Source organism: Dama dama, chromosome 2 (assembly GCF_033118175.1).
Source record: "Dama dama isolate Ldn47 chromosome 2, ASM3311817v1, whole genome shotgun sequence".
Classification (NCBI taxonomy): Eukaryota; Metazoa; Chordata; class Mammalia; order Artiodactyla; family Cervidae; genus Dama; species Dama dama.
In genome coordinates, this window is record NC_083682.1 from 23,448,393 (window position 1) to 23,475,921 (window position 27,529).

A 27,529-nucleotide genomic window follows, 5' to 3' on the forward strand; every position below is an offset into this window, starting at 1 on the left:
GGAGACATAAATGTTTGAAAACCTAAGCCTCTCAAACATTTAAAATAATTTTATCACTCACACAAAGATGAAAAATTTAGAATGAATAAGAAACACACATCTGCTTTTTATTCCTATAAAGATAATGTATACACATTATTGTGTGTACTGTGTTCCTTTTGAAAAAAAAAATAATTGTATTGGGGTATAGTGACTTTATAGGAGAAGGAAATGGCAACCCACTGCAGTATTCTTGCCTGGGGAATCTTGTGGACAGAGGAGCCTGGTGGGCTGCTGTCCATGGGGTTGCACAGAGTCGGACATGACTGAAGCGACTTAGCATGCATGCATGCATTGGAGAAGGAAATGGAAATCCACTCCAGTATTCTTGCCTGGAGAATACCAGGAACAGAGGAGTCTGGTGGGCTGCCGTCTATGGGGTCGCACAGAGTCGGACACGACTGAAGCGACTTAGCAGCAGCAGCAGCAGCATAGTGACTTTACAATGTTGTGCTGGTTTCGACTGTTCAGCAAAGCTATATATATATAGAGAGAGACAGATATTCCCTCTTTTTTGGATTTCATTTAGGTCACTACAGAGCACTGAGTAGGGCTCCCTGAGCTACACAGCAGGTTCTTATTAGTTACCTATTTTATACATATTAATAGTACCAGTCAGGCAGTTTAGTTGCTCAGTCGTGTCCAACTCTATGATACTCTTTGCAATCCCACAGACTGCAGCCCGCCCATCATTAGAAAAGACCCTGATGCTGGGAAAGACTGAAGGCAGGAGGAGAAGGGGATGACAGAGGATGAGATAGATGGTTGGACAGCATCACTGAGTCAATGGACATGAGCAACTTCAGGAGATGGTGAAGGACAGGGCAGCCTGGCATATTGCAGTCAATGGGGTTTCAAAAAGTTTGACATGACTGAATGACTGAACAATAACAAAGACTGAACAATAACAATGAAAAGACTACAAAGAAATCCACACAATCACGTCATAATAAAATTATCAAAAGTGAAAGAAGATTTTCAAAGCAGCAAAAGAAATTTAACTTATATGATGGAAAAAGTCAAAGTGTTAGTCACTCAGTTGTATCTGACTTTTTGCGACCCATGGACTGAACCCTGCCAGACTCCTCTGTCCATGAGATTCTTCATGCAAGAATACTTGAGTGGATAACCATTTCCTTCTCCAGGGGATCTTCCCAACACAGGGATGGAACATGGCTCTCCTGCATTGCAGGAAGATTCTTTACTAATTGAGCCACAAGGGAAGCCCTATATGATGGAACCTCTATTTAAATATCAGCAGATTTTTGCAGAACTCAGTAGTTATAATAAAAAGGAAGTCTTTATATTTAAAAAGAAGAGAGACTGAGTTTGACTGCTGACCTTTATACTTTAACTAGAGAAAGAAAAACTGAAGCCTCAAATTAGAAGGAAGGAAATAGTAAGGATTAGATAACAAATATATCAATTTGTGAATAAAAAATAATAAATTAATAAAACTAAGATCTTTTTGAAAATGATAAGCAAATTGGCAAAGCTTCAGCAATAAGCAAATAAAAGGACTCAGACAAAATCAGAAATGAAAGGCAACAATAAAACTGATGCACAGAAATAGAAGGTTAGTAAACTTATATGAACATTTACACACCAAAAAAATTAATAGTCTATAAGAAATGAATAAATTCTTATAAACATACAATACAATCCATTTCATGCAGCCAGCATCAATGTGATATTAAAGCCAGACAAAGATACTACAAGATTTATAGGCCCAACCCCTGAGGAATTCTGAATTCTTATTCAGCTGAAGAATACATAAGCATATATTTGTTGTTCTTCAGTGACTAAGTCATGTCCAATTCTATGCAACCCCATGGACTGTAGCCCAGCAGTCTCCTTGATCCACGGGATTCTCCAAGTAAGAAAACTGGAGTGGGTTGCCATGCCCTTCTCCAGGCGACCTTCCTGACCCAGGGATAGAATCTCATTCTTTTGCATTGGAGGCAGATTTTGTACCAAATGAGCCACTAGGGAAGCTCCAAACAAATAATATATGCTTGAATTGTGAGCTTCATGGGATTGAGAATGATCTGAGCTAAGTCTGCACCACATACACAAATGGAAAGAATGAGCCTGCACCTTGTTAAGATAAATGTATTGCCTGGTTTTTTAGAACTAACACCCAAAAATGATGTATTTTTCATTATAGGGGACTGGAATGCAGAAGTATAAAGTCAAGAAACACCTGGAATAACAGGCAAATTTGGCCTTGGAGTATGGAATGAAGCAGGGCAAAGACTAATAGAGTTTTGCCAAGAGAACTCACTGGTCATAGCAAACACCCTCTTCCAACAACACAAGAGAAGACTCTACACATGGACATCACCAGATGGTCAACACCGAAATCAGACTGATTATATTCTTTGTAGCCAAAGATGGAGAAGCTCTATACAGACAGCAAAAACAAGACCGGGAGCTGACTGTGGCTCAGATCATGAACTCCTTATTGCCAAATACAGACTTAAACTGAAGAGAGTAGGGATAACCACTAGACCATTCAGGTATGACCTAAATCAAATCCCTTATGAATATACAGTGGAAGTGAGAAATAGATTTAAGGGACTAGATCTGATAGACAGAGCCTGATGAATTATGGACAGAGGTTCATGACGTTGTACAGGAGACAGGGATCAAGACCATGCCCATGGAAAAGAAATGCAAAAACGCAAAATGGTTGTCTGAGGAGGCATTACAAATAGCTGTGAAAAGAAGACAAGCAAAAAGCTAAGGAGAAAAGGAAATATATTCCCATTTGAATGCAGAGTTCCAAAGAATAGCCAGAAGAGATAAGAAAGCTTTCCTCAGCGGTCAATGCAGAGAAATAGAGGAAAACAACAGAATGGGAAAGACTAGAGATCTCTTCAAGAAAATTAGAGATATCAAGGGAACATTTCAGGCAAAGATGGGTTCGATAAAGGACAGAAATGGTATGGACCTAACAGAAGCAGAAGATATTAAGAAGAGGTGGCAAGGATACACAGAAGAACTGTACAAAAAAGATCTTCACGAACCAGATAATCACAATGGTGTGGTCACTGACCTAGAGCCAGACATCCTGGAATTTGAAGTCAAGTGGGCCTTAGAAAGCATCACTACGAACAAAGCTAGTGGATGTGATGGAATTCCAGTTGAGCTATTTCAAATCCTGAAAGATGATTCTGTGAAAGTGCTGCACTCAATATGCCAGCAAATTTGGACGATGCAGTAGTGGCCACAGGACTGCAAAAGGTCAGTTTTCATTCCAATCCCTGAGAAAGGCAATCCCAAAGAATGCTCTAACTACTGCCCAATTGCACTAATCTCACACACTAGTAAAGTAATGCTCAAAATTCTCCAAGCCAGGCTTCAGCAATACGTGAACCGAGAACTTCCAGATGTTCAGGCTGGTTTTAGAAAAGGCAGAGGACCCAGAGATCAAATTGCCAATATCTGCTGGATCATCAAAAAAGCAAGAGAGTTTCAGAAAAACATCTATTTCTGCTTTATTGACTATGCCAAAGCCTTCGACTGTGTGGATCACAATAAACTGTGGAAAATTCTGAAAGAGATGGGAATACCAGGCCATCTGATCTGCCTCTTGAGAAACCTGTATGCAGGTCAGGAAGCAACAGTTAGAACTGGACATGGAACAACAGACTGGTTCCAAATAGGAAAAGGAGTACGTCAAGGCTGTATATTGTCACCCTGTTTGTTTAACTTCTATGCAGAGTATATCATGAGAAACGCTGGGCTGGAAGAAGCACAAGCTGGAATCAAGATTGCTGGGAGAAATATTAATAACCTCAGATATGCAGATGACACCACCCTTATGGCAGAGAGTGAAGAGGAACTAAAAAGCCTGTTGATGAAAGTGAAAGAGGAGAGTGAAAAAGTTGGCTTAAAGCTTAACATTCAGAAAACTAAGATCATGGCATCTGGTCTCATCACCTCATGGGAAATAGATGGGGAGACAGTGGAAACAGTGTCAGACTTTATTTTTTGGGGGGCTCCAAAATCACTGCAGATGGTGACTGCAGCCATGAAATTAAAAGACACTTACTACTTGGAAGGAAAGTTATGACCAACCTAGATAGCATATTGAAAAGCAGAGACATTACTTTGCCAACAAAGGTCCATCTGGTCAAGGCTATGGTTTTCCAAGTGGTCATGCATGGATGTGAGAGTTGGACTGTGAAGAAAGCTGAGCGCCGAAAAAATTGATGCTTTTGAGCTGTGGTGTTGGAGAAGACTCTTGAGAGTCCCTTGGACTGCAAGGAGATCCAACCAGTCCATCTTAAAGGAGATCAGTCCTGGGTGTTCATTGGAAGGACTGATGCTGAAGCTGAAACTCCAATACTTTGGCCACCTGATGTGAAGAGTTGACTCATTGGAAAAGACCCTGATGCTGGGAGGGATTGGAGACAGGAGGAGAAGGGGACAACAGATGATGAGATGGCTGGATGGCATCACAGACTTGATGGGCATGAATTTGAGTAAACTCTGGGAGTTGGTGATGGACAGGGAGGCCTGGCGTGATGCAATTCATAGTGTCGCAAAGAGTCAGACATGACTGAGCGATTGAACTGAACTCAACTGATTGCCTGGTGTGATCAATTTAGCCCTCTACATTCTCCCTTGAAATCCATGGTGAGGCTCAAATAGTTAACCCTGCCTCTGTTACTTGGGTGAACTTGTTAAAGAATTCCACCTTTTATTATGCACAGGGTAAAGTCGGCTTTGAGCACAGGGACCATCTGACAGAATGTGATTTGCCGATTTCACTGTTTTATTTTGTGAGTGAGATTACATATCCAGAACATGCAGCCATTTGAAGCCCTGGCATCAAGCAATCCTTTTTCACTGCTGTCTCTTGTCAGAATCAATAATAGCTATTTGATACTTGCGTAAGGCATATTTATTACTAACACCATGAGAAAGGTCGATGCTACAAGATTTTGCTTTTCCTTTTAATTCAGTGACTTAGGAGGAATCAGTTTCATTTGGGATGTGCTAGAGAAATCAGTCTAAATGGCATCTGTGTGTGTAGTCATTAAACGTGTATGTGTTGCACTGCTGCTCAGATTTGCCTCAGAATACCACAAGAGAGAATTCAGCCCCTCATCATTTTAAGAAAATTTCTAAATTGCTTCATCCAGTTCCCAAAGTGATCAATCGACTTTGTCTCATTACAAAATTCTCAGTTGAGGAACGGGAGGTAAAATAATCAGATATTATAATGAGGGCAGGGAGTCTGATCTTTATATGACTGGTGAATGAGGACCTTTGAGATTAATTAACCAAAAATTATTTTCTAATAGATGTCTTAATTCAAAGAGTTATTGTAGGATAATGTAAATGGTAACAAACGTTACTTTAAATTTCTCACTAAAGGTCATCATGTTGGTAATTTTAAGAAACAAGGACATTTTCTTGAGTTTTATTACCGAAATGGTGTTGATCTGCTTCTTCTAAAGTTAAATACACATTTTCATAAGATACAACAATATATTTAACCTCAAAAATGAAAACATGTCTCAACAAAGGATTTGTACATACACGTGAATGACAGTTTCATTTAGAACAGTAAAAAACTGGAAACAAGTGAAATATTCATAAATAAGTGAGTAAATAAATTGCATTATCTCCATAAGATGGCATATTTCAATAATAAAAAAGACATGAATTCAAATACTCATCAGAACAGGGATGAATATCAAAAGCATTATACTAAGTGAAAAAGTCTAGACATCAAAGAGTTTACATTATAGATCCCATTCATATAAAACTATTGAAAAAGCAAAACAAATATATAGTGAGAAAGAAGATAAATTCTTACCTGGGATGGAGTGTTTGGGGATTGACTACAAAGGGGTGTAAGCAAATTTTTGTCCTTAATAATGGTAGGTACGTGTTTAAATTTCACAATCCTCTTATGGTTACTAATGTATTATTTCACATAAAATTTAGAAATAATGATACCTCATTGTGGTTTTGATTTGCATTTCTCTAATAATGAGTGATGTTGAGCATCTTTTCATGTGTTTGTTAGCCATCTGTATGTCTTCTTTGGAGAAATGTCTGTTTAGTTCTTTGGCCCATTTTTTGATTGGGTCATTTATTTTTCTGGAATTGAGCTGCAATAGTAAAATATTATTGGCCAATACCTCTACCCACCACCATACACATCTGTACTTTGTGAGATGGTTGTTATATACACGGAACTGAAACTTTGTTAAATTTGCTTTTTATTTTTAGTAGCTTCTTGGTGGATTCCCTAGCATTTATCACAAAAATGCTCATATAGTCAGCAAATACTGAACATTATTTCCTCCTTTCAAGATGGATGCTTTTATTTCTTTTCCTCAACTTTTTCCTCTGGCTGGAATCCTTAACTCAATACTGATTAGAAGCAGTCAGGACAAACATCTTTGCTTTGTTCTTGACATTAGGTGGAAAATGTATTAGTCAAGAGACAGAAACCACACAGTGATTTGAATAGAGAAATTTTAATATAAACATTTTAAATTGGGGATTAGAGTAACAGGAATTTAGCTCGTGAGAACATAAGACAATTCTAAAGAATATAGGAATAGTAGATATAAGGAGGAATATTCTATCTAGGATGTTACAAAGACTTGAGGAAGGCCACTCCTGCCTGGCATGAGATCCAAACCTCCATGGAGACAGTGTGCCTTCAGAATTTGGGCTTAGGCGATTTTTTTCATCATCCATATTTTTCATATTTCTTATGATTTTTTCATGATTCTTATGAGTTCTTTTATCTTTTGAACATATGATACGTAATTAAAAGAATTTCTTTTATGTCCGTGTCTACTAATTCTAGCATTTGTCACTCTTCTGGGTCTTTGTATATTAACTTATTTTTACCTTAATCATGGGCCTTATGTTTCAACTTCTTTATGTAACTGGGTATTTTTGATTCTGTGATGCAGTTATTTGGGAAAGCTTGCTTTTCAAGGCTTGCTATTAAGTTTTATTTGACCTGATCAGCCTCTAATCAATTGATAGTTTTGCTCCACTACTGAGACAAAATCTTCATACCCTATTCAATGTTCTTTGTAACACAACGGTTTTCCACTCTGGATGGTGGAACTATAAAACAGTTCTTAGCTCTATGGACCTCATGGGAGTGCTGCATTTTGGTATGCTTCTTTAGGGGGTTGGAACTTGTTCTGAGAGGTAGCTATGTAACTTCTGGATCATCTTGATTAATCAAAACCTTGGTTTCAGGCTTCTTTATTATGTGTCAGGAGTAGTTTTCCTTGGTGGCTAATTCAGCCCCAATTCTGAATGTGACCGCTCTTGGATCTCTACAAAACGTCCCATATCATTCCTATTGGGAAGGTCAGAATTCAAAAAATTTCAGCTCTGAGTACTTGAAATATTTTTGCTTATAGCTTCCTACCAGTTATGATTGCTCCAGCATTTTACTTTGCCTTGTCTTGGGGAATTTCACAAATTAGTAGTTAGCCATTTATTCAAGAGGACCCCGTGCAGATTTCTGGAGCACTTTCTCTGAATACCTCCTTCCTCTCTATGTTTCACCCCACAAACCCTAGCCATTCTAATATCTCTGAAATCTGAATTCTGTCTCATTAGTTTAGCAAGACTTCTATGAAAGTTTTTAAATCACCTTTCCTGTGCCCACGTCCAAAAATTCCACAAAAGGAAAAAGCCAGGGTGACCACAAGGCTAATTTGTTCATCTAGTTGGTTATTTTTTTTTCTTGCATTCGTCATAGACTTGTGATTCCTATTAGTATATCAAAAGTGTGGTTTTCGCCTTTCTAGTAGTTTAAAGAGGTTGAGCAAGTGCTGCAAGTTCTGTAGCAGTTATTCATTCATAAATGGATACATCTTTTCCTTTTGATTCTGTGTAACATCACTGACATTAAGGTCACTAAAGTGCCATACGATGTCATTGATGCATTTTTTAATTATTATGTTTTTTGTATTTTATTTTATTATTCATGTCTTCTAAATATAAACTTTGTCTTTAATAATAAACATATGACCTCCTCTTTTTTTTTTTTTTTTTTTTGGTTGTATGCCTTTTTTCTTTTTTTTAATGGAAGGATGGTGGCTTTACAGAACTTTGTTGTTTTCAGTCAAACCTCAACATGAATCAGCCATCAGTCAGTCAGTCAGCCAGTCAGTTCAGCCGCTCAGCCGTGTCCGACTCTTTGAGACCCCATGAATTGCAGCACACCAGGCCTCCCTGTCCATCACCAACTCCCGGAGTTTACTCAAACTCATGTCCATCAAGTCGGTGATGCCATCCAACCATCTCATCCTCTGTTGTCCCCTTCTCCTCCTGCCCCCAATCCCTCCCAGCATCAAGGTCTTTTCCAATGAGTCAACTCTTTGCATGAGGTGCCCAAAGTACTGGAGTTTCAGCTTCAGCATCAGTCCTTCCAATGAACACCCAGGACTGATCTCCTTTAGGATGGACTGGTTGGATCTCCTTGCAGTCCAAGGGACTCTCAAGAGTCTTCTCCAACACCATAGTTCAAAAGCATCCTTGATTCATGGACCTAACATTCCCAATTCCTATCAATATTGTTCTTTACAGCATTGGACCTTGCTTCTATCACCAGTCACATCCACAACTGGGTATTGTTTTTGCTTTGGCTCCATCCCTTCATTTTTTCTGGAATTATTTCTCCACTGATCTCCAGTAGTATATTGGGCACCTATTGACTTGGGGAGTTCCTCTTTCAGTATCCTATCATTTCGCCTTTTCATACTGTTCATGGAGTTCTCAAGGCAAGAGTACTGAAGTGGTTTACCATTCCCTTCTCCAGTGGACCACATTCTGTCAGACCTCTCCACCATGACCTGACCTTCTTGGGTGGCCCCACACCGCATGGCTTAGTTTCATTGAGTTAGACAAAACTGTGGTCCGTGTGATCAGATTGGCTAGTTTTCTGTGATTATGGTCTTAGTGTGTCTGCCCTCTGATGCCCTCTCGCAACACTTATCATCTTACTTGGGTTTCTCTTACCTTGGACGTGGGGTATCTATGGCTACTCCAGCAAAGCGCAGCTGCTGCTCCTTACCTTGGATGAGGGGTATCTCCTCAAGGCTGCCCCTCCTGACCTTGAATGTGGAGTAGCTCCTCTTGGCCCTCCTGCGCCCGCGCCGCCGCTCCTTGGACGTGGGGTAGCTCCTGTCGGCCGCCTCCCCTGACCTTGGACATGGCTCCTCTGGGCCGCTCCTGTGCTGTCGCAGCCTGGCACTCTCGGTCACCGCCCCTGACCTTGGGCAAGGAGTAGCTCCTCACAGCCATGAAGTGAAGTAAAGTCGCTCAGTCGTGTCTGACTGTTTGCGACTCCGTGGACTGTAGCCTATCAGGCTTCTCCCATGGGATTTTCCAGGCAAGAGTACTGGAGTGGGTTGCCATTTCCTTATCCAGAGGATCTTCCCCACCCAGGGATCGAACCCGTACCTCCCACATTGTAGACAGACTCTTTACCGTCTGAGCCACCAGAGGTATACATAAATCCCTTCCCTTTTGAAACTCCTTTCCGTATCCTTCCCCACCCCACCACTTTAGGTTGATACAGAGCTCCTGTTTCAGTTTCCTGAGTCATAGAAAGAATTTCCTTTGGCAATCTATTTTACATATGGTAATATAAGTTTCCATATTTCTCTTTCCACATAGCTTACCCTCTCCTCCCCTCTGCCCATGTCAAGGAGTCTATTATCTATGTCTGTTTCTCCATTGCTGCCACATAAACAAACTCTTCAGTACCATTTTTCTAGATTCAATATATACATGTTAGAATATGATATTTATCTTTCTCTTTCTGACTTACTTCCCTCTGTATAATAGGTTCTAGGTTCAACCACCTCATTAGAACTGAGTCAAAGACATTCCTTTTTATGGATGAGTAATACTCCATTGTGTATATGTACCACAACTTCTTTATCCACTCATCTGTTGATGGACATCTAGGTTGCTTCCATGTTCTTGTTATTGTAAATAGTGCTGCAATGAACAATGGGATACATGTGTGTTTTTCAATTTTGGTTTCCTCAGGGTATATGCCTAGCATTGGGAGTGCTGGGTCACATGATTGTTTTATTCTTAGTTTTTTAAGGAATATCCATACTGTCTCTCACAGTAGCTGTTATCAGTTTACATTCCCACCAACAGTGCAAGAGTGTTCCCTTTTCTCCATACCCTCTCCAGTATTTATTGTTTGTAGACTTTTTGATGATGGCCATTCTGACCAGTGTGAAGTGATATTTCATTGTAGTTTTGATTTACATGTCTCTGATAATGAGCAATGCTTAGCATCTTTTCATGTGTTTGTTAGCCATATCTATGTCTTCTTCTGAGAAATATCTGTTTAGGTCTTTCTCCCACTTTTTGAGTGAGTTGTTTGTTTTTCTGGTATTGAGTATTTTGGAAATTAATCCTTCATCAGTAGGTTCATTTGCTTTTATTTTCTCCCATTTTGAGGGTTGTCTTTTCACCTTGCTTATAGTTTTCTTTGCTGTGCAAAAGCTTTTAAGTTTAATCAGGTCCCACTTGCTTACTTTTGTTTTTATTTCCATTACTCTAGGAGGTGGGCCATAGAGGACCTGGCTTTGACTGATGTCATCAAGTGTTCTGCCTATGTTTTCCTCTAAGAGTGTTATACTTTCTAGTCTTACATTTAGGTCTGTAATCCATTTTGAGTTTAACTTTGTGTATGATGTGTTCCAATTTCATTCTTTATATGTAGCTGTCCAGTTTTCTCAGCACCATTTATTGAAGAGGCTGTGTTTGCCCCATTGTAGAGTCTTGCCTCCTTTGTCAAAAATAAGATACCCATAGGTGCATGGCTTTTCCCCTGGATTTTCTATCTTGTCCCATTGGTCTATATTTCTGTTTTTGTGCCAGGACCACCCTGTCCTGATGACTGTAGCTTTGTAGTATAATCTGAAGTCTGGAAGGTTGATTCCTCCAGCTTCAATTCTTCTTTCTCCAGATTGCTTTGGCGATTTGGGTCTTTTGTGTTTCAATATGAATTGTGAGTTTTTTTTCTAGTTCTGTGAAAAATGTCATTGGTAATTTGATAGGGATTGCATTGAATCTGTAGACTGCATTTGTCAGTGTAGTCATTTTCACAATATTGATTCTTCCTATCCAGGAACATGGAGTATCCCTCCATCTGTTTATGTCATCTTTGATTTCTTTCATTACTATTTTTTGATTTTCTGTGTACAGCTCTTTTGTCTCCTTAAGTAAGTTTATTCCTAGATATTTTATTCTTCTTTTTGTTGCAATGGTGAATGGGATTGATTCCTTAATTTCTCTTTCTGATTTTTCATTGTTAGTGAAAGGTTGTTGCTGAATGATAAGACAATGGGATTCTTGGCTTCCGGAGGAGACAAATTCAATCCAGGGCCAGAGACGAGGCTGGATTACTCAGAGCTTTTGTGTAATAAAGTTTTATTAAAGTATAAAGGAGATAGAGAAAGCTTCTGATATAGGCATCAGAAGTGGGCAGAAAGAGTACCCCCCTGTTAGTCTTCAGCTGGATGCTATATATTCACTAGCAGTCTGTTAATGAAAAGAAAGGAATGTCTTAAAACTCAGAATGGCACCAGGCCCCTCATCCATAAGATGCATTTTGGCACCAGATAATTCATCCCAGGCCATAAAATGATTGACTTAAATCTTGCAGAAGGGGAGATTGCCATACAAATAGTTTCATTTACGTAGATTAAGGGAACAATATCTGAGTATAACACACTGGTTTGTCAAGTAGGTTCTGAGCCATTAGGCAGAACCGACTTGAAGACAGAGTCTGGGGTAAATGCATAGTACATTAACATACCTTAAGACAACATTTCCATAAGAAAACTGTATGGTTAACTCAAGGTTTGAGAATAGTTATCTTCAAGTGAAACCAGGTGTCATTATGGAAACAGTATTTCAAGAGAAACCTCCTTTTAAATTTGTATAGAGAAGTAAAAAAAAAAATATCGCTAGTTTGTTTCCTCCTGCTGCTTAAGAAAGATAAAAATGTCTGACACTTGCAGCCTATTTCCTCCATTTGGAGATCCCTGGCCTTCCTGCCTGTTACCATCTCATTAGTATGTAGAAATGCAAGTGATTTCTGTGTACTGATTTTGTATCCTGCAACTTTGCTAAATTCACTGATTAGCTCAAGTAATTTTCTGAAACTATCTTTAGGGTTTTTATGTACAGATTCATGTCATCTACAAACAGTGAGAGCTTTACTTCTTCTTTTCCAATCTGAATTCCTTTTATTTCTTTTTCTGCTCTGATTGCTGTAGCTAAGACTTCCAGAACTATGTTGAATAAGAGTGGTGAAAGTGGGCACCCTTGTCTTGTTCCTGATCTTAAGGGGAATGCTTTCAGTTTTTCACTATTGAGAATAATATTTGCTGTAGGTTTATCATATATGGCCTTTACTAAGGTGAATTAGGTTCCTTCTATGCCTATTTTTTTTAATGAGTTTTAATCATAAATGGTGCTGTACATTGTCAAAGGCTTTTTCTGAATCTATCAAGATTATCATATGGTTTTTACCTTTCAATTTGTTATTATGATGTATTACATTGACTCATTTGCATATATTGAAGAATCATTGCATCCTTGGAATAAACCCAACCTGATCATGGTGTATGAGATTTTTGATGTGTTGCTGAATTCTGTTTGCTAGATTTTTGTTGAGGATTTTTGCATCTATGTTCCTCAGTGACATTGGCCTATAGTTTTCTTTTTTGTGTTGTCCTTGTCTGGTTTTGGTGTCAGGGTGATGGTGGCCTCATAAAATGAGCTTGGAAATGGTCCTTCCTCTGCAATTTTTTGAAAGAGTTTTAGAAGGATAGGCATTAGCTCTTCTCTAAATGTTTGCTAGAATTCTCCTGTGAAACCATCTGGTTCTGGGCTTTTGTTACTTGGGAGATTTTTGATCACAGCTTCAGTTTCACTGCTTCCAATTAGGTTGCTAATAATTTTTATTTCTTCCTTGTTCAGTCTCTGAAGATCAAACTTTTCTTAGAATCTGTTCATTTCTTCCAGGCTATCCATTTCTTTGTCATATAGTTGTTCATAATAGTCTCTTATAATCCTTTGTATTTTTGCATTGTATCTTGTAACCTCTCCTTTTTCATTTCGAATTTTGTTGATTTGATTCTTCTCTCTTTTTTTCTTGATGAGTTTGGTTAAAGATTTGTCAGTTTTGTTTAACTTCTCAAAGAACCAGTTTTTAATTTTATTGATCTTTAATATTCTTTTTTTCATTTCTTATTTATTTATTTCTCTTTTGATCTTTATGATTTCTTTCCTTCTACTAATTATGGGATATTTTTGTTCTTCTTTTTCAAGTTGTTTCAAATGTAAAGTTTGGTTTTCTATCGATGTTTTTCTTGTTTCTTGAGGTGGGATTGTATTCGTATAAACTTCCCTCTTAGAACTGCTTTTGTTGCATCCCAAAATTTTTGAGAGTTGGACTATAAAGAAGGCTGAGTGCTGAAGACTTGGTGCTTTTAAACAGTGGTGTTGGAAAAGACTCTTGAGAGTCCTTTGGATTGTAAGGAGATCAAATGAATCCATCCTAAAGGAAATCAGTCCTGAATATTCATTGGATGGACTGATGCTGAAGCTGAAACTCCAATACTTTGGCCATCTGATGTGAAGAAATGACTCATTGGAAAAGATCCTGATGCTGGGAAAGATTGAAGGTGGGAGGAGAAGGGGAAGACAGGATGAGACGGTTTATGGATCACTGACTCTATGAACATGAGTTTTAGTAAGTTCCAGGAGTTGGTGATGGGCATGAAAGCCTGGCATGCTGCAGTCCATGGGGTCACAAAGAGTCAGGCATGACTGAGCGGCTGAACTGAACTGAACTGATGGGTTTTGAGTTGTGTTTTGATTGTCATTTTTTTCTAGAAATTTTTTTATTTTCCTCTTGATTTATTCAGTAACCTATTGGTTACTTAGAAATGTGTTGTTTAATCTCCATGTGTTTGAGTTTTATACAGGTTTTTTTTCTCTCTCTTGTTATTGATGTCTAGTCTCATAGTGTTGTGGTTAGAGAAGATGCTGGATATGATTTCAATTTTCTTAAATTTACTGAGGCTTGATTTGTGATCCAAGATGTGGTCTATCCTGGAGAATGTTCTATGTGCACTTGAGAAGAAGGTGTATTCTTTTGCATTTGGATGGAATGTCCTGAAGATCTCAATGAGATCCATCTCATCTAATGTATCATTTAAGACTTGCAGTTTCTTACTAATTTTCAGTTTTTTATGATCTATACATTGGTGTGAGTGGGATGTTAAAATCTCTATTATTGTGTTACTGTCAGCTTCTACTTTTATGTCTGTTAGTGTTTGTCTTATGTATTGAGGTGCTCCTATGTTGAGTGCATAGATATTTACAATTGTTATGTCTTCCTCTTGGATTGATCCCTTGATCATTATGTAGTGTCTTTCCTTATCTCTTGTAATCTTCTTTAAAGTTTATTTTATTCGATACGAGAACTACTACTCCAGCTTTCTTTTGCTTTCCATTTGCATGGAATATATTTTTCCATCCTCTCACTCTCAGTCTAAATGTGTCTTTAGGTCAGATTTGGGTTTCTTGTAGACAGCCTATATACGGGTCTTGTTTTTGTATCCATTCAGCCAGTCTGTGTCTTTTGGTTGGAGCATTTAATCCATTTATATTTAAAGTAATTCTTGATATATATGTTCCTATTGCCATTTTCTTAATTGTTTGGGCTTGATTTTATAGACCTTTTTTCTTCTCTTATGTTTCTTGACTTCATAATTCCCTTTAACATTTGTTGTAAAGCTGGTTTGGTGGTACTGAATTCTCTTAACTTTTGCTTGTCTGAAAAGCTTTTGATTTCTCCATCAATTTTGAATGAGATCCTTGCAGAGTACAGTAATCTTGGTTCTGGATTTTCCCCTTTCATTACTTTAAATATATCCTGCCATTCGTTTCTGACCTGCAGCATCTCTGCTGAAAGATCAGGTATTAAGCATATGGGATTTCCTTGTATGTTACTTGTTGATTTTCTCTTGCTTCTTTTAATTTTATTTCTGTGTATTTAGCTTCTGTTAGTTTGATTAGTATGTGTGTGATGTGTTTGTCCTTGGGTTTATCCTATATGGGACTCTTTGACCTCTTGGTCTTGATTGACTATTTCCTTTTCCATGTTGGGGAAATTTTCAACTATAATCTCTTCAAAAATGTTGTCATAGCCTTTTTTTTTTTTTTTCTCTTCTTCTTCTGGGACCCCTATAATTCCAATATTGTTGTGTTTTATATTGTTCCAGAGGTCTCTGAGACTATCCTCAGATCTTTTCATTCTTTTCACTTTATTATCTTCTTTAGAAGTTATTTCCACCTTTTATCTTCCAGCTCACTGATTTGTTCTTCTGCTTCAGATAGTCTGCTATTGATTCCTTCTATTGTATTTTTAATTTCAGCAATTGTGTTGTTTATGTGCATATGTTTATTCTCTAATTCTTCTGGGTCTTTGTTAATTGATTCTTGCATTTTCTTCATTCTGTTTTCTAGGTTTTTTAAATCATCTTTACTGTCATTATTCTGAACTTTTTTTCAGGTAGTTTGCCTATTTCCTCTCCATTTATTTGAACTTCTATATTTCTAGTTTGTTCCTTAATTTCTGTAGTGTTTCTCTGACTTTTCATTATTTTTTTAACTTATTGTGTTTGAGGTTTCCTTTTCCCAGGCTTCAAGGATGAATACTTTCTTCCTTTTGTTTTCTGCTTTTCTAAAGTTGGTCCAGTGGTTTGTGTAATTTTCACATAAGGTGAGATTGGTGCTGAGGTTTTTTGTGGGTTTGTTTGCTTTTTTCTGATGGGAAAGGTTGAGTGAGGTAGTGAATTTGTCTTCTGATAACTGGGTTTGTACTTTTGTTTTGTCTGTTATTTAGATGAGGAGTCCTGCACAGGGTGCTACTGGTGGTTGGGTGATGCCAGGTCTTTTATTAAGTGGTTTCCTTAGTGTAAGTTCTCACTATTTGATTCTCCCTGGTGTTAGTTCTCTGGTAGTCTAGGGTCTTAGAGTCAGTACTCCCACTCCAAAGGCTCAGGGCTTGATCTCTGGCCAGGAACAAAGATTCCACAATGGTTTGTTATGGCATTAAGTGAGATAAAACAAATACCCAAAAATGATAAAACAAAGATGAACTCCACACAAATGACAATCACAAAATTAGGCAAATAATAATTAAAATAATGGAATATACTCATATACATATACACCGATAAGGAAAGTCAAATCAGTTCAACAAAAATAAAGTACCGTAGTTTGACCTGATGAACAAAAGAAATAAAAAATTATATTTACCAGTTATGAACAAAGTTAACTAAAGTACATACTGGAAAACAAAACTAAAGCAATGTGCCAAGTGTGGAATAAAGCAATGAGAACAAAACTAACAAATATGTTGAGAGGAAAGGAAAGAAAGAAAACAAAGAAAGAATAGATATGCAAAGTCAAAGACAGATGAATAAGATTTATATACATTAAACTTTACAGTTAGAAAGGCAAACAAAGAAATAAATGTAGAAAAAACATGATAGGTTTAAAAAAATTAAAAATTAAACTTTTAAAAAGAGAGAGAGAGAGAAAAAGCATAAGTAGAGAGAAAATACAAACAAACAAACAAACAAAAAAGGAAAACTCCACAGAACCGCAAATGCCCGATGGAAAGACAGAGATTTATAACAACAATAAAAAGTGCGACTGAATATACACATATGCATATACACCTGTAAACAAAATTGAGACAGTCCAACAAAAATAAAGTGCAGTAGATTAACCCCGTGAACAACGGAAACTAAAAATCATATCTACCAAAACAAAACTAACTAAAGCACAAACTGGAAAACAAAAGTAAAGCAAGATTCCAGTTGGGGAACACAGCAATGAAAATAAAAGTAACATATATGTTGAGAGGAAAGGAAAGAAAGAAAAGAAAGAGATAATAGATATGTAAAGTTAAAGAGATAGAAAAGAAGATTTTTATACATTAAAGATTAACTGCAAGGGGAATAGTACAATAGGAAGAGCAAACAAAGGAATAAATATAGAAGAAATAAAATAAATTTATAAAGTTAAAAATTAAAATTAAGAAAAGAGAAAATAAAGAAAAAAAAAAAAAAAAAAAAGGAGGCAGGGGAGAAGTCCACAGAACTGCAAAAGCCCATTGTAGAGGCAGAGGTTTATAATAATAAAAAAAGAAAAAAAAAAAATGTGACTGAGGGAAAAAAAAAAGTTCAAAAGCTTAATCACATTTCATAGTGTCATAACACCAATAAAGTAGATAACTGCAACAGAGGGGATAAAAAGGAAAAAAAATAAAAAAAGAAGAAAAATAAAAAATTCAAAAGAATTTAGAGAACAAGTCAACACATAAGAATAATAATGTTTTTCTTGAGTCACTGCTGTCAGAGTCCTTTCCCTCACTGGGAATCACAGTTCACCTTACCTCCCCAGAATGCCCTCCAGCACTGTGCTGACCTCTGGACCTGCTCTGGGGCAGCTCAAATACTAGTTTGGTCCTACTCATATGTGTTCTGGCCTCTAATGTCTACAGCTATCAGAACTAGTGTGTTTTCTTTTGTGGGAGCTCTCAATGACCTTTTATATATTCAGACAGAGTCTGCCTAGATGATCATGTGGCCTTAATCTGAAGCCTGTACAGCTGGTGGGAAGGCTTCTTCCTTAGCCACACTGCCCCTGGGTTTCAATTGTTGTTTTATTTCCACCTCTGCACATGGGTCATCCACTGGGGTTTGCTCCTGAGTCTGCCCTGGAGGACTTGGGTTTGCCCTTGTGAGGGCCAGGTGCAGAGGTGTGCAGCTGCTTGGGGCACAGGGGTTCTGACAGCACCAGGTACTCAGGGGAGTTGGCAGCTAGGGCAGCAGAAAATATAGTGCTCTAGAAGGGTAAGGCAATCAGTATTGGCCAATATGCTTTCATATTTTTGCCTGGAGAACCTCCCGGACAGAGAAACCTGGCAGACCACAGTCTATAGGGTTGTAAAAAGTTGGACACGACCAAAGAAAAGCGGCTCACATAGATACAAGGGTTTTTTTTTTTTTTTTTTTTTTTTTTTTTGCCTGTGGCTGCACTGCCCCAGTGAGAGTTGAGTGTGAAGGTAGTTCAGCTGCTTGTGGGGGCCAAATGTGTAGGCACACGGACTGCCTCCACCACAGGAGTTACGGCCCTATCAGAGTCTTTTTTTCGAGACTCTTGTAGCTGGTGATCAAAAGGCCTCTTTGGCCAGTCTTCCTCTGTAGCTCTGCCCATTCGGGCACTTAGACGGCTCCCTTGCCTGGGGTCCTTTTCTGTTGTTCAGCACATCAGACACAAAGAGGGCCCCCCTGGCTGGGGTCCTACTCTGTACTTCATCGTGTCTGGTGTGTTATGGGCCAGCTTCTCTACTGTTCAGCTGCCGATGCTGACCTATGGGGAGAGAGAGGTTATAGTGATGGTTCCACCCCCTACACGTGACTCAGCAGTATCCCCTTGCTTCCATGGCTGCCCGGGTCTCCTCCACAGGCATTTCCCACCACAGTCTCCTCCCTCACATCCCCTCAATCTGTCTGCAATCAACAGCAGCCCACTTGCCCCGGGATTGCTCCACAATCCCTAAACTCTAGCTGCCAGCTACTGTGCCTTCCATGAGACCTGCATCCCTGCCTGGAGTATGTATGGCTGCAGCTAGGGCTGTCTGAGTCTTATTCCATTTAAGCTGCCACAGATCAGCTGTTTCTCTCTCAACCTTAAATGTTTCTCCTCTGACTCAGACAATTGCCCCAATGTGGTGATGGGACCCCTGCTTCAGTTCCCCCACCCACCAAGGGCAGGGCCAGTCCTACTAACACTCCTGTTTTTCTCCCTAGTTTCTTCTTTCTACCGAGTTTTGCATGGTCCTATATATTTTGTCCACTGGTCAGGTACTCCTGTCTTCTCTCAGCTGATGTTTTGCATGCACTTCTGTGTCCGAATGTGTATTCCTCACATGTCTGTGAACAGAGATGAACTCCACATCCACCTACTCCTCTGCCTTCTCATTCTATCCTGACCTCCTTTAATATTCAAAGAAACAGTACAAAAGGAAGGTGATAGTTTTCCTATCCAGCTTATTTTAAATCCATTATTTTGTAAGGAACACTATAGAATGTTGACAAAATTATTATTAGACATACCTGTGTATAATAACTAGCTTTACACCTCCTAATTTTGAGCACTGCTATGCTCTTTTTTAAATTACTGCTTTAAATGTTGATACCCTGACCATTTAAATGTTGAATAGTAACAATTGTAACTTCACAAAGTAATTATAAGAATTAAATGAGAAAAATAGAGTGGGATATTTAGTATATTAAATATATTAAATATTAATATTAGTATATTTAATAAAAATAGAGTGGAATATTTAATATATGTATGACAAAGGCCCATAGAGTCAAAGCTATGGTTTTTCCAGGAGTCATGTATGGTAGTGAGATTTGGACCATAAAGAAAGCTGAACACTAAAGTAGTGATGTTTTGAAATGTGGTGTGGAGAAGACTCTTGAGAGTCCCTATGAGTGCAAGGAGATCAAACCAAGCAATACTACAGGAAATCAATCCGAATATTCATTGGAAAGACTGATACTGAAGCAGAAGCTCCAATACTTTGGCCACCTGATACAAAGAACTAACTCATTAGAAAAGACCATGATGCTGGGAAAGATTGAAGACATGAGGAGTAGGGGACGACAGAGGATGAGAGGATTGGATGGCATCACTGACTAGATGGACATAAGTTTGAGCAAGCTCTGGATGTTGGTGATGAACAGGGAAGCCTGGCATGCTGCAGTCCATTGGATCACAAAGAGTTGAACATGACTATGTGACTGAACTGAACTGAACTGAATTGAACTGTTTTAATATATTGGATGGTAGACAGTAAGTACTTGAAAATGTTACTTGTTTTTAAAATTATCAAATCATGAAATAGTGTATATGTATTTTATTGTATATATGTGTATAAATATATATGTATATACACATCAATACTATGTCCTTGATGTAAAAACAAGTAACTGTATTGTTTTTTAATACCTACATTGTCTACTCACTTTGAAAACTCTCAAGTAGCTTGATCTCACAGAACTACACAAATTAAAAATCATAGACAAAATTTATGTAGTTCTTTCTGCTTCATCATGATTTTACTTATACACTGTTTCATATACAATCCACAAAATATCTTGAATTTCGGGTATGATATATCTTACCTTCCTTGGTGGACCAGACAGTAAAGAATCCACCTGCAATGCTAGAGACCTGGGTTCAGTCCCTGGGTTGGGAAGATCCCTGGAGAAGGAAATGGCTACCCACTCCAATATTCTTGCATGGAGAATCCCCATGGATAGAGGATTCTGGCTTGATACAATCAATGGGGTCACAAAGAGTAAGAAATGACTGAGCTACTAAGAACACACACACAAAAACACCTTCAATTACAGTTCCTCTGATTCAATAAGATCTTAGGGATGTTATTACCCATTCTGGAGTTCAGTTCCTACATCTGGAAAAATGTGAATGGTATTCAACATGTTGAGATGTTAATGTAGCCAATTAATAATGTTGTATAACATTTTTAAAGATAATTTATTGGCACATAGTCAGAAACTAAACAATGTAACTTATTTTGTTCCTTTTCTTTATAGAACTGGTTCTGATTCATGATATAATTCTGTCTCACATTGTATTTTCAGAATTTAACATGCCTCACTTAACAAGCTGTGTTAAATACCTCTGTTTTAACCAGAACAAGGGCTACAAATAGGTAGGAAAATTTAGTGAAAGGCTAAGAGTAATCTATTGGTTTGGAGTAGGTATTTTAGATAATCCTGGGACTAAGCAATCAAAGACAATTCAAACAGATAGATGATCAATGACAGTGATAGCTGATAGCTTCCAAATGGATGTCTGAGATGAGAGGTGGCAATAGAGTTAGAAGAGTTTGGCTCCAGAGATGTAATTAAGCATGGTCAAGGCACAGAGTAAAATTAATGGAAAACAATTGGAGTTGGACAAAAGGATCAGGACTCTATCTCCTTAAAGTCCTGAAACAGAAGAGAGAAGTCCAGTTCTGGGAAGAGTTCCAGTTGGCAATGAAGGCAAACCAACTCATCTTGGAAAGCAAGGTAAGAATGTGGGATCCAAAAATTATTGCTGAATGAGTAGAAAACATGACATCTGCTGTATTTTCTCTATTTGATAAAAACTCTTTAGGGAACAAGGGTTTGTTCCATTCCAGCTTCATCCCAAGAGCCAGAAGATGTATCTGCCCTTTTTACTCTCGAGATACTGATTGATTAGAAACAACTGACAGGGGCTTTGCTGGTGATCCAGTGGTAAAGAATCCACCTGCCAATGCAGGAGACATGGATTTGACCCCTGATCCAGGAAGAAACCACATACCATGGAGCAACTAAGCCCGCAGTAAGGGAAGTCACCATGAGAGGTCCACACATCCCAACTGGAGAGTAAGTCCCACTCACTGCAACTAGAGAAAACCCCATGGAGCAACAAAGACCAGCACAGCCAAAAAATAAATAACTAAATAAAAGGAATAGCTGACAGATTTGTTACTGAGGTTCTGCTTCCTCAAATTAAAAACAAACAAACAAACAAACAAACAAACAAACTCGTCTGGGACTGAGAACTTCTTCTGTTCAACAAATGAACTGTTGATTCCATATAGTCAATCCCCAACTAACTCTTGTTTTCTCCTTACCTTCCCTGAACCTACTTCACTTTCACTCTTTGATAAAGCTTTGCTAAAACTTATCCTAGCACGATGGAGGGATGTTTTTGCTAAGTCTGACTTAAAACACAGAGAAATGAGAGCCTGACTTGCTTAGTATAAAGTTTCACACAGGAAATATTTTAACTGGGTCTTTAGTGGGCTTCCCTGATGGCTCAGATGGTAAAGAATCTGCTAGTGTAGGAGACCCAGTTTCGATCCCTAGGCCGGGAAGATCCCCTGGAGAAGAGAATGGCTACCCATTCCAATATTCTTGTCTGGAGTTTTCCATGGACAGAGGAGCCTGGCAGGGTACAGTCCATGGCGTCACAAAGAGTCAGACATGATTGAGCAACTTACAGTGATAAGAATGAATTTGTTCTACTGAAGACTCTGGAAGGAGCATTTCTGTTAGAATAAAAGGCACAGGGTTTAAGAGAAATGAGCAGGAAAAATGTTCTTCCCTTTAAAAACACACATCACCTCATCACCCTGATATGAGCTTTTAAACACAATGTTGAGATTGGTTCAAGTGTGGGAGAATCCCTGACTGAACTCTGATCCTGAAAATAAACAAAAGGAGAGCCACCTGGCCTCTACCTCTTCTTCTTCTCATCCCAGCATCCATTTAACTTCTCATCACATCTTTCTCTTCACATTACTCCCTTCTCTTTCAATCACCAATCACTCTCTTCCCCACCAATCACTCCTTTCTCTTCCCATCACCGCTTTCTCTCCTCATCTCACTCTTCACTTTCCTTCAAATCTCTGCCTGGCCTAGAATAGCACGTATCTTATGCTGAGCTCATTAGACAAATGAAAAGAGAAAGAGGGGCAGCATTAAAGTCACAGCTTTCTCGTAAGCAAAGTATTCAAAACCATGGAACAAGAGCAGCTTAGGTTTTGCATGGACTAATAATTAGGCTTGGGATTATAAAGACAAACTAAAATTTTGAATACTGAAAAACAACAGAATTAGTCACCGCTTCACAGACTCCCCCTGGCTACTTTCTTCACATTCTCTTTCATCTACAACTTCAAATCCCAATCAAACCTTGTTTTCAGATTGAAGACCAACAGGCAGACTTTGTGGGTGATACAGTGCATTGATATCTATGATTCAGTCATTAGGAGACAAAGGTCCTGAGGTCTCACCCAGAGGTCTTTTTTCTTCACACAATTTCTTTTCATTTCAGAGGTCACAGAGTACCACTGGAAGCCATATGGTTGAAACCTTCCCATTTTTCTACAATCCCTAGACTAACAAATGAGGGCTTTTCTGGTGCAGGCATTTGAGAGGTTAATCATATAATCACGTCAGCCAAGATGAGGAAGTGCTAGGGTAAGGAAGAAGGGAACAGGAGAGGATTAGGAGGAGAGGAAGACAAAGAGTGAGGGACAGAAGGCCTAGGGTTTTATTGCCAAATGGGAGCAGTAGGATATCCTTTTATCCCTCCTGAGTAGGGTAATTTATTAGTGACTTGGAGCAATTCACTTCATATCTTCTAATCTTAGCTTCTTCATCTGTAAAAGGGAGCAGAGATAATATCTCTGTGCGAAGTCCTCCATAAGCATGACCTCTATCACTTCTCATGAATGAAAGCCATCTCTTCTACTACCTTCCTCAGAGAATATTTCACTTCCTTATTTCTCAAACTGTAGATCAAGGGGTTTAGCATGGGGGTGACAAGGTTATTCAGGACCTGAACAGTTGCATTAAGCCAGGGGTTAGGGGTGGGCTGCAGGTAGATGAGAACCACTGGCATAAAGGAGAGGAGGATGGCAGTGAGGTGGGCGCTGCAGGTGGAGAAGGCACGCTGTTGGCCTTCGGTTGATCGGATTTGAAGAATGGAGTAAACGATGCAGCTGTAGGAAGTGAGGATGAGAAGGAAGCAGCTGAGGGGCATGAGACCCACACTGATGAACCCCACCATCTCTAGTGCCGAGGTGTCTGCACAAGCCAGCTTTAGCATCACTGGGATATCGCAGAAGTAATAGTCCACCTCATTGGGGCCACAGTAGGGCAACTGGAAGGTGAGTGTAGTTAGAAAGATGGCCTGAATGCACCCAAAAAACGAGGTGCCCATGGCCAGGATGGCACACGCTCTGTGACTCATGATTATTGTGTAGCGCAGAGGGTAACATATGGCAACAAAGCGATCATAGGCCATTACCGTGTACAGGAAACACTCCATACAACCCAGGAAGTGGTAGAAGAAGAGCTGGGACACGCAGCCTGCGTAGGAGATGGCTCGGTTGTTCCCTGAGAGGTAGAAGAGCATCTTGGGGGAACTCACAGAGGGAAAAAATGTCACACACAGACAGTTTACACAGGAAGAAGTACATGGGAGTGTGCAGCCGAGCAGAGGAGACAATCGCCAGTAGGATGAGCAGGTTTCCCATAAGGGTGAAGATGTAGAAGGACAGAAACAAGACAAAGAGCATGGTCTCTAGGTCCTCTGTGTGCGGGATGCCCAGCAGAATAAACTCAGTCACCAGTGAGGTGTTCCTCATCTGTGTTAAAATGTTGGACTTCAACGTAGAATACAGGTCTCCAAAGTGTCAGCACTGATAGCAAACCAAGAAGCTATTTAATAAAGGATAAGCAATTATTTAACTATCACCTTATGTGTCCTTCTAGCAAGTGTAATTTACAAAGCATCATTAATAAACTAAATACTTTTAAAGCAACATTATAAATATATAAAGTGACTTTATTGAAATTATTCCATTTAAGTGAAATTATTCCATATGAAAATGCTTTAATTAAAATAACAGCTTTTGACTATTTGCAAGTGTTATGCTAATTTCTTTTATTTTAAAATTTGAGTCTCAGAAACAACTTTATTAAGTTAAAGAAGACATAAAAAGCACGGGGAGGTTTTAGTAACCTGATCATGTAGCTAGAAAATAACTGATCTGAAATTAAAACTCATGTCTGCAGAGTCACATTTCTAACCTTTCTCCTGTGAAAGCTCCCAGGAATTTTTACTTAGAGAAGCTGAAACTTGATTTTCATCTTCAAATAATTGAAGAGCTGCTATATAGATGTGCTGGGTGCTCATCCATAACAAATGATGTGTACAAGAGTGGAACTAAATCTAAACTAAAAAGTTAGATTTTATTTCAGTATAGGAACAAGTTAACGGCTAAGTTGCCTTGTTAAGTGTTGTGTTCTCATCATGAAAAGTGTTTGATTATTTGTAGGGTGATATTCTTTCAGATATGAAGAACTTGCATTCCCAATTTAAATGCAATTTTTTCCCACCTGCACCCTTGATATCCTCTGTAATTCTTTGCCTTTATTGCTTTGTTTATTTTCTCAAATATATCTGAAGAGGCACAAATTTAACAAGTGATTCTCCTAGTAAGCAGATGACTTTGATTTAAATATGATAAATCTATCTGCCTCTATAACAATAAGAATTATGAATATAGTCATAAAAGTTACAATAACAACTTACTACCATTCTTAATGTATCTTAATAAAAGATAGACACGTGCCATGGAGAAGGCCAGAATGCCACTGAGCAAGAGTCCTTTAAAATGACAGAAACTCTTTGGGATGCTTTTGTGTTTGGTGTGTAGTTTTTTATTTTTCTTTAAAGCAAATAGGAACATGCTGTACAGCAGAGGGAGTTCAGGTCGGTGCTCTGTGATGACCTAGAGGTGTGGGATGGGAAGGCAAGAGGAAGGCTCAAGAGGGAGGGAACATGTCTATGTATCTGATTCATGCTGTTATATAGCAGAAAATAACACAACATGCTTGTAAAGTAATTATAATCCAATTTTTAAAAATTATAAAAATTAATTAAAAGAGATAAAGCCTGAGTTATGTTAATAGAAATATGTCCAGGTACTACTGAATACTTCATGTACATTACCACCTTTAGTCCTTACTACAATTCTCTGAGGCAGGTAGGGTTAATTCCTGTTTACATTAGGAAACTGAGGCACAAAGTGTTTAAGAAAATTGACCAAGTTCTTACATCAGTTAGATGGTAGAGTTGGCATTCCCACAAAGAACAATAGGAGCATCTGCTGAGTTACTAATTCTGCCTTTCTAACATTCATTCAAAATAATAACTTTAAAATAAAGATATGTTTATATTTCTTATTTGTTATAATGTAATTTTGTGATCCCTTAATTCTTGCAAAATCCTTGTGAAGTAGTGGTAATGAATCCCAATTTCTGAAAGAGAACACTGACATTCAGAAAGTTAGAAACTTTACTAAAACTGAAAAGTGAAGAGCAAATCACACTCAAATCTGATTCCAAGTTTAGTGTTCTCCCCTCCCCCTCAAAAAAGAAAAGACAATACAGAAGCAAATTGCCCCTTTATGACTGAAAACCCACTCACAGATTCATTCTTATGATTTGGAGAAGTCTTCCAGGCACCCTACAACCATTAACTGTCTTTATCTACTATTCACTGAAACATTTATGGTACTAGATTATAGCTCCAGAGAGGGAGGTGAGTCTCTCAATACCATATTATATTTCAATAGGTCCCATAGCTACAGAGAAATTTCATTTCCTGAGGATGAGTCCCAAGGGAATATCTCAGATTATGGTGCAACATCAATGAAAATTTTCATCATTAAGAAATACCAGCCTGTCTCTTTATTTCACTTCTATTTATGAGTTGCAATATTTTTTAAGTTTTGCAGATATTTTCCCCACCCAACTGGCCTGAAATGGTCTCACTCATAGAAATAAATCCTACTTCTATAATTGGGAGTTGAAGTTTCACTTTTTCAAGTCTGTGTAGTTATAGTAACACAAAAGCATTTATATAAAATAAGTATTCACATTTTATTTATTTTATAAGTGCATGTGTGAGTGGTAGAAATTGGTCAAGAAAATCAAAGAGGAAAAAGTCAAGCATGGTTCTTTGAACCCTGATACTTTAAAGACTGATGAATTGAATGTGTATCAGAAGGGAAGGATACATTTTCATATGCTTCTTACATGTGAAAGGCTATACATATGGGAAAAAAATATCTGAGTTTGGAAAGGAAAATCTAGGGTTCACTCTAGGTATTGTGGATGATAGTATAGATTTGTATGTTATCCTCTCCAGGATAAAAGCTGAAACTCTGAATGAACATGCTGCAGAATTAATACCAACTAATGCCATAGTTCTTCTTCCCTTGGTTTATAGACATCAAGCATTCCTGAAAAGCAAAAAGAAGATAAGCTGATCTGGCAAAATCTTCATGGTAGATGGTATATCCTTATGATTCTAACCAACATCATGAAGACAGTTGAGTGTAATGTCTCTTGCACAATTCAGAAAAGGAAAGTTTCACAAACATTTAAGTACAAAACTTTATTAATTATTATAATACCTATCTTCCCTAAATGTCTCTCATTTTGTCATTGTAAAAACTCATTTATAATAATAAATGTCTAATTTCAATAACAAAAGAGGCTGCAGGGGCAAACACTGGTATTTGCCATTATACGTCATCTTCTTTCCACATTTCATAAACTATAACATCTCAAATGTTATACAACATTTCCAACAATTCCTGAGATACCATTGGTCCATAACAGCTTGTCTTAGTGTGTTGATGTAAGAGTGTAGCATCTATTATAAATCATGTTATTTTCACATACCAGTTAGGCAACAATCAAGTTGTTTTCAAGAGTCT

At 38.2% G+C, this 27,529-nt stretch overlaps 1 pseudogene; it reads right to left on the reverse strand.

Moving 5' to 3' along the window:
* Positions 1-23,454: 23,454 nt before the first annotated feature.
* On the reverse strand, positions 23,455-24,385 carry LOC133068134 (olfactory receptor 10D1B-like; annotated as a pseudogene).
* Between the last annotated feature and the right edge of the window lie 3,144 nt (positions 24,386-27,529).